Genomic DNA, 9,151 nt, shown 5'->3' with positions numbered 1-9,151 from the left:
CACCATGTTAAAAAAATTAATGAAGTGAAAGCTATTTTGAAACAATATACACTTTTCCAACTGCTTCAAAAAAATTATTGATTGTATATAACGACTTTCTGCCAGTTCTTTGGATAAATACCAAGTAAAGTATCAATATTATATTCTTATTGATACCATTCAAGTGTTAGAAAGGTTTCAGTGTAAATTTCAATATACATCTTAAGTAATTGGTGTACATCAAGCCACAATTTACCTATATGCTCCTTAATATAATTATTTTAATTCGGTTTATTTTAGTATTTTGAGTTCGGTGCTTTACAATAAAAACATTTTACATGAGTACATCACAAAGTCACAGCACCAACAACTTGGTAAATTAAATTTTTGTAACCTATTTATGGACAAACAAATGTAACTTTTCAACTGAATACGTTAGAAGCATTTTAAATGCCAACTCACTTAGTCAGAGAAGTTTGTGTTGCCATGTGTAGGGTGGACCTGCTGATGCTGTTATTCACGTTGTCCTAGGTCCTGTTCTTATTATTGTTTCTGTTGCTGTAGTTGTAGATCCTGCTGCCGTGTTGTGTGACTTGAAGCGTGGCACAGAGCAGAATGTAAACACAACCTCAAATTAAAATATGTTTGCTTATGCAGTATGTAGAGCAAACTGAACGGCAAACTATAACCGAAGCCGGGCCTCAGTTCCCTACCCCGCTGCCAACCTCCTAGGCATAAATTAAAAGTTTACAACATTTGCACGGACTCGAAGTTTTGCTCGGCAAAAGCTAATTATGCATAAAGCTGCGGCCCTGACAAGGGGTTTATTTACCTTCTGGTCTGCTGCTATTCGAGTCGTAACCGCTGCCACAGGCCCGAGAATCGGTAATCGAGGGTCGTAGGTCGTAGGTCGTGGGTCGCGGGTCGTGGGCTGTGGGTTATGAGTCGCGGCTGCCACAGCGGTATTATGACAGCTGCCCAGCTGACTGACAGGCTGCGGTGAGAACGGCTGTCGGCGGCGGAAATTAAACGCCTCGATTTGCGTGTCCGTCACGCGTAAATCAGGTAACATAAGGCCGCTCGGTACGCTGGCCAACAATTTGAACGGAGCCCTTTAAATCGATGCCTCAATGGAACAATAAAATTCAACTAAGGGTAACAAACGGAACTCCATATTACTTACTTTTAGCCTTGAAAATTGGATATATTTTTTATAATCAATGAAGTAGTTTAAAATCCCAGCACTTGCTGGATATGGAGCATTTCTGTTTAACCAAAAATTTTAAGAAACTTAGGGAACCAAATAATGAAAATCCGCCTAGAATTAATTTAATATTTATATTTATTATTTTTGAAATTTAATTTTAACCAGCTCAATAACAAAATAAGTTCAAAACAAGAAATTAAATTGTTTTGCACTCAAATAACTAATGTAGGACCGAGATTCTCCAACCAATCAACTTTTAATCTGGGCCTTAACAAAGTAGCTTAAGATTAACAAGCTTTAATAAGCCTAAATATATACCTTTAACGATCTTCTTCGAAGTGATTTTCAAATAAATGACTTAAGTGAGCAACTTTGGGGGATAAAAGCGCTAATTTCGATTGTTCGAGCCAAGTATACAAGAAAGTAGGGAGCAGAGGTCTTCGCGGCTTGGAGCAGCTGACTCATCAATCTGGGAAGTGTTGGCAGGCCGCTCATCATCATTTCCACCGGCTTCTGGGATTAGACCCTGGCCCCAAAACCACCGAAATGGGCAACCGCAGCGGATGAGCCGACCGCTGATTTATGTGACACACATTAGGACGTCCGTCTAGGGCAAATTGAAAGGGGCCCGGCTTAACTGCAACATATTGCCGCGTTTTATTATGCTTCGAAATTAACAATTTTAGCTGCCCGCAGCGGCAGCCGCATTCCATGTTAATGCACTTTATCGCCCCCGGCCAGGCGAAATTACTCAAAAAACGGCGCACAAATTGCAAACAGGGCGCGCATAAATTAATCGAAGCCTAGGCTAGCGAAATTAAAACATTAATCTGGGCGCCCGGCCAAGCAGCATAATAATTAATGCCGGCTTAAATTTATTAATTTATTTATAAAGCCAAAAAAGGGAGGACAAAAACGAAAGGTACTGAAAAAGAGGTGCGAATCGCAGGCCGAATGCGAGTTCTAGAGGAAATGGCAATGATGGAAGTGGCCAAGTGCCGTCCGACAATAAAAACCAAAGACATCTCCAAATGGCCCGGGATGAAGTGGACGGCCATGAGGCAGCTTCTTTGGCTCTGCTGAGCTGTGCGCAGTTTTAAAAAATGTCAGTACGCCCTCTAGGGACAGATTAGCGATTAATCTACGGGGCATGGTCACATGCACGCCCTTCGGACCTCGGTCCTGGTCATCCCGCCCCCCTGCATCGCCCCTTTTTCGCCGGGAGGACGAGGTAACGATTAAAAATCTCCACATAAAAGACTGAGCACTTAATCAAAGAGGATTTAGAGAGGAATAGGGCGACTGCAGAGGTCGGGGTAGAAAGCCAAGGCAACCAGGGCCAAAAGCGTTGATGCGGCGCTTTGTTTCTAGCTGGTTCTTCAAGCAGTCCATACCCTGCAATCCAATTTGGGGTATTACTAAATACTGAAAATATTTGCTACAAATAAGAAATAATTTTTATTATTATTAATAATCTCTGACACATATTTAAAAAATTATTCCCCAGTTTATGTAAATGTTACAACAAATATTATATTATTTAACCTAAAATAAATATGATAGTTTCCTTTAATATATTTATATATATTTTATAATTATTGTTTCCTAGCATTCTAATGATAATATTAAGCCCCTATGATTTTATATTTTGGAATGCCACACAAATCACCAGGGATCTGTAATCACTTATATTGTTTATAGATTTCAAAACCCTCGTGATTTATTTGACAACTTCGTATAAAGGACTTACTCAACTTATTTCATTTCGGCTTTTTATACGCCATTAAATAATATTCCTTTCTCTCTCAAATAACGTGTTGTCATAGGCCATACTTCTCCATTAAATTCAACGTGTTTGAAGCTATATCTGCCTTTTCCTGAACAGGTAGCTAATTGCACGAGACAGACAGGCAGATGCTCGATAAGTAAACAGGAAGGTTAAGGTGTGTTGTTGCTCCAAGGGTGGTTTAGCCATTTTTCCATATATATAGTAAGGTCAGTTTATTGATTTTTCGCAGTTGCAAACGAACACTTGGCAGGTGTGAAGTGCTGATCCAGGAAGGGAGCGAGTTTTAGCACAGGTAAGTTTTTACTACAAAAATGTATCCACCTTGTAACTTGGTATTCTTGTCCTAAACAAAGCTAAATTCTTTGAAAATATTTTGTTATTCCACCGTAGAGTATCACCTAGGCGTACTGCCATTATCGCCTTACTTGGACTTTAACTTCATATTACAAGCACTTTTATTTCGCTAAGCGTTGCTCATAGTTTTCGGTGCGCTTTTTCATTCCGATGCTCCCAGCCAGGACCGTCCTCATCCACATCCACATCCAGCTCCACCTCCGCCTCGATCCCCTCGAGAAAGACCTTAAATAGTGGCAAAGACATCTCACAGACTTGGCCCGCTGCATTTGTCAATTTACTACGAGCTGAAAGGGGCGTGGCCGCGCATAAAGATGATATATGTGAGCGCTGAGTTAGCAATTTTCGTATGGATTGGCAGAGTTGCAGTTGCCGCTGCTGCTGCCGTTCGCTTTATGAATTTCTTTATGGCCAACCTATAAAATATTTTGATTGCGCCCTGGTGTGTGGATGGGGGGCAGTTTGAAATTAAATGCCTGCTGCTTGATTTGCTCGCTGGCTCACAAGTGGATTCCTCGCAATCCGGCGGCCAGGGCCACTCGTCCAATGGTCCACTCGACCACTGTCCACTTCAGTTCAGCTCAGTTCAGTTCGGTTCGGTTTGGTTTGGTTCAGTGCTGGCCAGCAATTATGGAAGAAAAACCGCAAAGCGCTCCAAAGCCGGCCCAAAACATTTGTTGGCCTTGCCAAGTGCCGAATGCTCCTCTGTGCAGCACCAGAATTTTGGCATTTCCCCTGTAATCCTTTTGTGTGCTAATTGGAGCGTTGCCGGGCCATAAATACCGCTCCCCCGCTCGGGGACTGCGAGTATCTGGCCTAAACAGTACGGGGCCCAACCCATTTAGGACACTGCAATCGGCTTAGGCCACTTGTCAGGCCACCGAATGTAAATATTAAACGGGGCTCTTTAATTGGATTTACTTTTTGGTATTCATGGCAGATGACATGTGCATTGATTTCTTTTATTCTGAACTATTTAAATGGTTTTTGCTTCAATAAGTTTACCAAAGTTATAAGCGATTTAATGTTCAGTAAAATAAATATCCAATTAATAAAAAACAGTTAATTATGATTTTTGTTAATTATTCCATTATCCTTATTACCTTAAATATACTTAAAAATCGCTAATGTTATGTCACATCACACAACATCCCACTTTTTCCAAAGATTTATCATGAATGTGTTGAATGATCTTTTTGTAGACAATTTATTATCTTCACACATTAATTAGTTGCTTTGCACAAAACGTATAAAACGTTATTTATAGCAGTTGGTTAAATGCTAAAAAGATTAAACACAATTATCGAACCGCCAAATAAATCAACATCCCGATTCTTTTAAATGTTTTTTGGTTTTCAAATATTATGTGAGCACATTATCAAGTTTGGCCAACGCGTGCTCTTCTGATGAACACTGCGTGCTTATGTTTGAATTTTATGGTGCTCTAATATCGAGACGTCTCTATTAATGATCGAAAAACCTTAGTGGTCTATTTTGGAATACAGAAGCTATAAGGAAGGCCAAGCCAAATGTTTGCTTAAGCAATTAGATGGGAGGCTTACCAAAGGTGAGATTATATTGTAAACATCTATAGACGTCTGTTATCTCCCCTGGACACAAGTTCACATTGTATTCCCGACGCTTGTCGAACGCCTCTTATCATCTGGGATTAAAGTGCACGCGACTTTATCGCCGTCTTAGTAGCTTTTCTCCCACCGACGAGAGTCGAGTCGAGACGAGATGCTTTTGTCATTGATTGTGGAGCGCTGAAGCCTTCCAGACGTGGTTCAAAAAGTGCGAGATTACGCAGACGGCATTATCAATTGACTGGCTGTATTATATAAGATTGGCCCCCGACAAGCCCCCGGAAAACTTTGATTAATAATTATTAATAGAATTTGCTGCGCAAATAATTATAAATAAAAGTGATAGTTTGTGTGAAAGATTTGGGTAAGTGCAAATAAACGATAAAATTCAAGTGACAATAAAATCTAAAATCTAGTACAATGAACAGGAGCTAGAAATGTTTTAAGCCAAAGGCAATTGAATGGCCATCAAGACTCCGAACAAAGGCTTTGCCATAAAAATGTGTGCCTTTTTGCTCCCAAGTGGGTGCTTTGTGTCTTGCCAGATTTATCATGTGGCGATCGTATTATAACGCTGAGTTTTCTCAATGGTAACTCCATTGATTGGCCATCCAATTTGCATATATAATTTATTTGCAATTGTTGTGACATTTTGCCAGCCGCTGACGATTGTGCAAAATGCCTGCGCCAGACAGGTTGTCGTTGCCGTGGGAACCCGTCTCGGAATCTCAGACCAGAAATCTCTGGCCCGCGATTCTCTTTCTCCAGCTCGCCGCGCCTCCCTGCTCTACGGCTTAACTTTCACTGAGACAGTGCTTCCTTAATTAAGCCATCTTAATGGGTAACTGGGACTCGCGGTTATCTGCGGGCAGACAATGGCTTAATCTGCCAGCTAGATCCCAGCATCATCGGGCCGGGTCCCCGGGCGCACCTTCCTCCAATTAACCAGGCAGCCGACTTCATTTACCTACTTAAAGAGTAAAAGTTTAGCCCCAGTCGCTTGGCCTTTTGGGCTGACAAACTGCAGCGGCCATGGAGGCCGTACTCCTATTTCCAAATGCCATTTTGGCGGTGGATCCGCGGCCAAGTGCTAATGCCCCCGACCCACCGACTTCCGTATCTCCGAGCTGCGACTTGTCACGCTGCCCCAGACTGAGTCCGCGAAGCTCTCTCTTGGCCAAAAACCGGTTCCTCGGCGGCGGTGGCCAGTTGCTGGCAAATGAAATCTCTATCTGCCCGGGTTCCATAATTTCACGCCAGTCTGCACTGAGCCACACCGCTCGATATGTCCAATTTGCGCTGGGGCCGGCAAATTTTGAGAAAGTCCACCCACTGAGAAACCAGTCGGCTCGGTAGGCCTCTGCACTCAAAGAAACAAATTTTGATAACTATTTAAAATTCAGATGTTTCGTTGCCATAGCCTGACGACCCGAAATTCTTTAGTTTTAGCGAGATGGCCGACAGACCGCAGAATGCGAGGGAACCAAAACCGCTAAAGCCCGTGACGAAGACGGCCGATCCGATAATCTCGCAGATCGGCGACTTCCGGCGCTATCAGATGTTCTTCTTCTTCATCATAGTGCTGTGCAAATTCGGAACCGGATGGCACACCCTGGGCCACATTTTCCTAGCCGCCCCCACGCCCCTATCCTGCACCACGACCAACGTCACGGATCCCTGCAGTGACGAGTGCTCGGAGACCGAGTACGACACCAGCGTCTTCAAGTCCACGATTATCACCGAGTGGGACCTCACCTGCGATAAGAAGCAGCTGGCCAGCATGTCCCAGTCCCTCGTAATGCTGGGTGTTTTGGTCGGCAGCCTGGTATTCGGCATGCTAGCCGATCGGTGAGTATTTTAATCAGAAGTCAGTTTACTGACAAGAGTTTAGTATTAGGCGTACATATGTAGGTATGTAGGTGTTTCTAGGGGGTTAAACAAATTTTACGAAACCTATTTATTTTGACATATAACGAAATCAATTGTACTTACCTTCAAAATAAAAAATTACAGATAATAAGATAAAAGTTTTCTATAGTACAATACAGAGTACATATAGACTCCTTAGAAACAGGGTAGTTACTTATTATAATATACCACCAAAATTCGAAAAAGAAAACTATAACATCTTTTTTTTAAGCTTCCATATCTCATATTTCCTTATAACTGGAACCGAGTGATTTCCTGAAAAAAATATTTGAATATTTCGGTTTTTATGATTTACAAAAGGTACGATAATTACATAAATGATTGGTTCTCGTACTGAGGATTTTATTATGAAACCTATTAGATGATGAACCTATTAGATCCCACCAAAATTTAAAGAAGAAAAAAATATTTTTCTCTTACTCGATGTCTATGAAACTCGATATTTTTACCTTGCAGAGTGAGGTTCGAGTTACGAGAGTTCTACTGTATAGATAAATATTTTTAAAATTGTATGTATGTCTTTTATTTTAATAAACTAATTTGTAACTCCCAGATTTGGACGACGCCCGGCCTTTCTGTTTAGCTGTTTCCTGCAGCTGTTCAGTGGACTGATCGTTTGCGTATCGCCCTACTTTTGGTTCTACTGCATCTTTCGATTTCTGGTGGCTGTGGCCACGGCGGGTACGATGACCACCAGGTGGGTTCGAAGGCACATCCTTAAAGATTCAAATCCTTATATATCTCCAAATAAATTATCCCTCCCGCAGCTTCGTCTTGCTCATGGAGATCGTGGGGCCGAAGAAGCGCGAAGTGGTGGCCATTTTCTACCAACTACCCTTCAACATCGGCCACGCCTACCTGGCCGTGTTCGCCTACTTTATCCGTGAGTGGGCGATGGTACCAGTTCAGCATCACGATCTTCTCGGCCGTGTTCGTGATCTACATTTGCTGGTGCCGGAGTCCTCCGCGCTGGCTCTTTACCACCGGCAGGCTGGGACAAGTCCATTAAGATTCTGGAGAAGATCGCCAAGTGCAACAGGGCGCCGACGGAAACGATCCGGCCGGAAATTGAGGCGGCCTACGCAACCCTGGCCGCCCGCCAGCCGATGAAGAAGGGCACCATGTTGGACCTCTTCAAGACGCCCTACCTGCGGATCAAGACCATCTGCATGGCCAACAACTGGCTGGTGGTCTGCATGGTCTACTACGGCACCGCCCAGGTACGTCTCCAAGCTGGGGCGGGAACATCTTCATCAGCAACCTGATCGCCGCCGTGGTGGGCATTCCGGGCACCTGTCTCTGCGTGATCATGACCAAGTACCTGGGTCGCAAGAAGACGCTGCTGCTATCAAACGGCTGCAGTGCCGTGGGCCTGCTCCTCCTGGCCGGCCTCTGCACCCAGGGTCAGGCGGTCAAGGTGGCCTGCGCCACCATTGGCCTCTTTGGAGCCTCGGTCACCTTCCCGACTGTTTACCTATACGGGCGGAGAGCTCTTTCCCACGGTGGTGCGATCTAGTGAGTGGGTCTTGTGCTCCATGATCGGCAGGGTGGGCTCCATTGTGGCCCCCCATGGTCTGCGAACTGGATTGCTATGCCTTGTGGATAGCGCCCCTAATCTTCGGGGTGTTCTCCATACTGGCCATGGTGGGCACTATTTTCATACCGGAGACACGAGGCACTCCGCTTCCAGAGACCCTGGAGGATGGCGAGAATTTCGGTCGCAAGAAGAAGGCGGTGGCATAGGGCCTTTCGCGCAGTGTAGCAAATCGTGGGCTAAGCGGGAATTCATAATTTTCGGGCCCAGCCCAAGCGCCAAAGCCTGGGCTCTAAAATTATTAAGTTCGACTTTGGCTGCGATTTATACGATGCGATATGTCAGTCACCGCCGAACTGCCGTTCGTGCCGCAAAGTAGAGGCGAAACAAAAAAATGAAAAATCTAGCGAATGCAAAAGGTAATTACCGCGGAGTAACTTCCACTTCGTGATTATTAAAACTGGGTTAACCGTCTGAATCCAGCTCGGCTGCTGTTCTCCAACTGACTTAATGTCGAGGTGCAAGGCAGCCAAACTGGCAATCCCGCCAAGTGGACTGGGAATGCAAACTTCGCATGTGAAACCCAATCGATAGCACCATTGAAATTATAAAGTAAGACCCATGGAGGATGTGGGAAATAAGTTTTAATTGCATCTCTTAGTCATCTGTACCCAAAACCGAGGCTCCTACCCTGGAACATCGCTAAAGGCCTGCAAAATCTGGAGTATAACATAATTGTTTTGTATCATTTATAGCTTATAAGAAAAAAACAG

The 9,151-nt window shown here is 43.8% G+C and overlaps 1 long non-coding RNA gene and 1 pseudogene across 2 annotated transcripts; one reads left to right on the top strand and one right to left on the bottom strand.

Moving 5' to 3' along the window:
• Nucleotides 1–240: 240 nt before the first annotated feature.
• On the bottom strand, nucleotides 241–948 carry LOC119558552. Of its 2 annotated transcripts, none has more exons than XR_005220254.1 (3): nucleotides 812–948; nucleotides 442–707; nucleotides 241–373 (listed from the first exon to the last, which is right to left on the bottom strand). It is a non-coding gene; the product is annotated as an uncharacterized LOC119558552 (long non-coding RNA). The 2 variants fall into 2 exon arrangements; XR_005220255.1 differs by having other exon boundaries at nucleotides 442–571.
• A 5,317-nt stretch (nucleotides 949–6,265) lies between these two features.
• Nucleotides 6,266–8,608, top strand: LOC119558550 (annotated as a pseudogene).
• The last annotated feature ends 543 nt before the right edge of the window (nucleotides 8,609–9,151 follow it).

The sequence above is a fragment of the Drosophila subpulchrella genome, unplaced genomic scaffold (assembly GCF_014743375.2).
Source record: "Drosophila subpulchrella strain 33 F10 #4 breed RU33 unplaced genomic scaffold, RU_Dsub_v1.1 Primary Assembly Seq11, whole genome shotgun sequence".
Classification (NCBI taxonomy): Eukaryota; Metazoa; Arthropoda; class Insecta; order Diptera; family Drosophilidae; genus Drosophila; species Drosophila subpulchrella.
The sequence above is the reverse complement of the archived record's forward strand: the minus strand, read 5'-3'. Positions and strand labels throughout refer to the sequence as shown.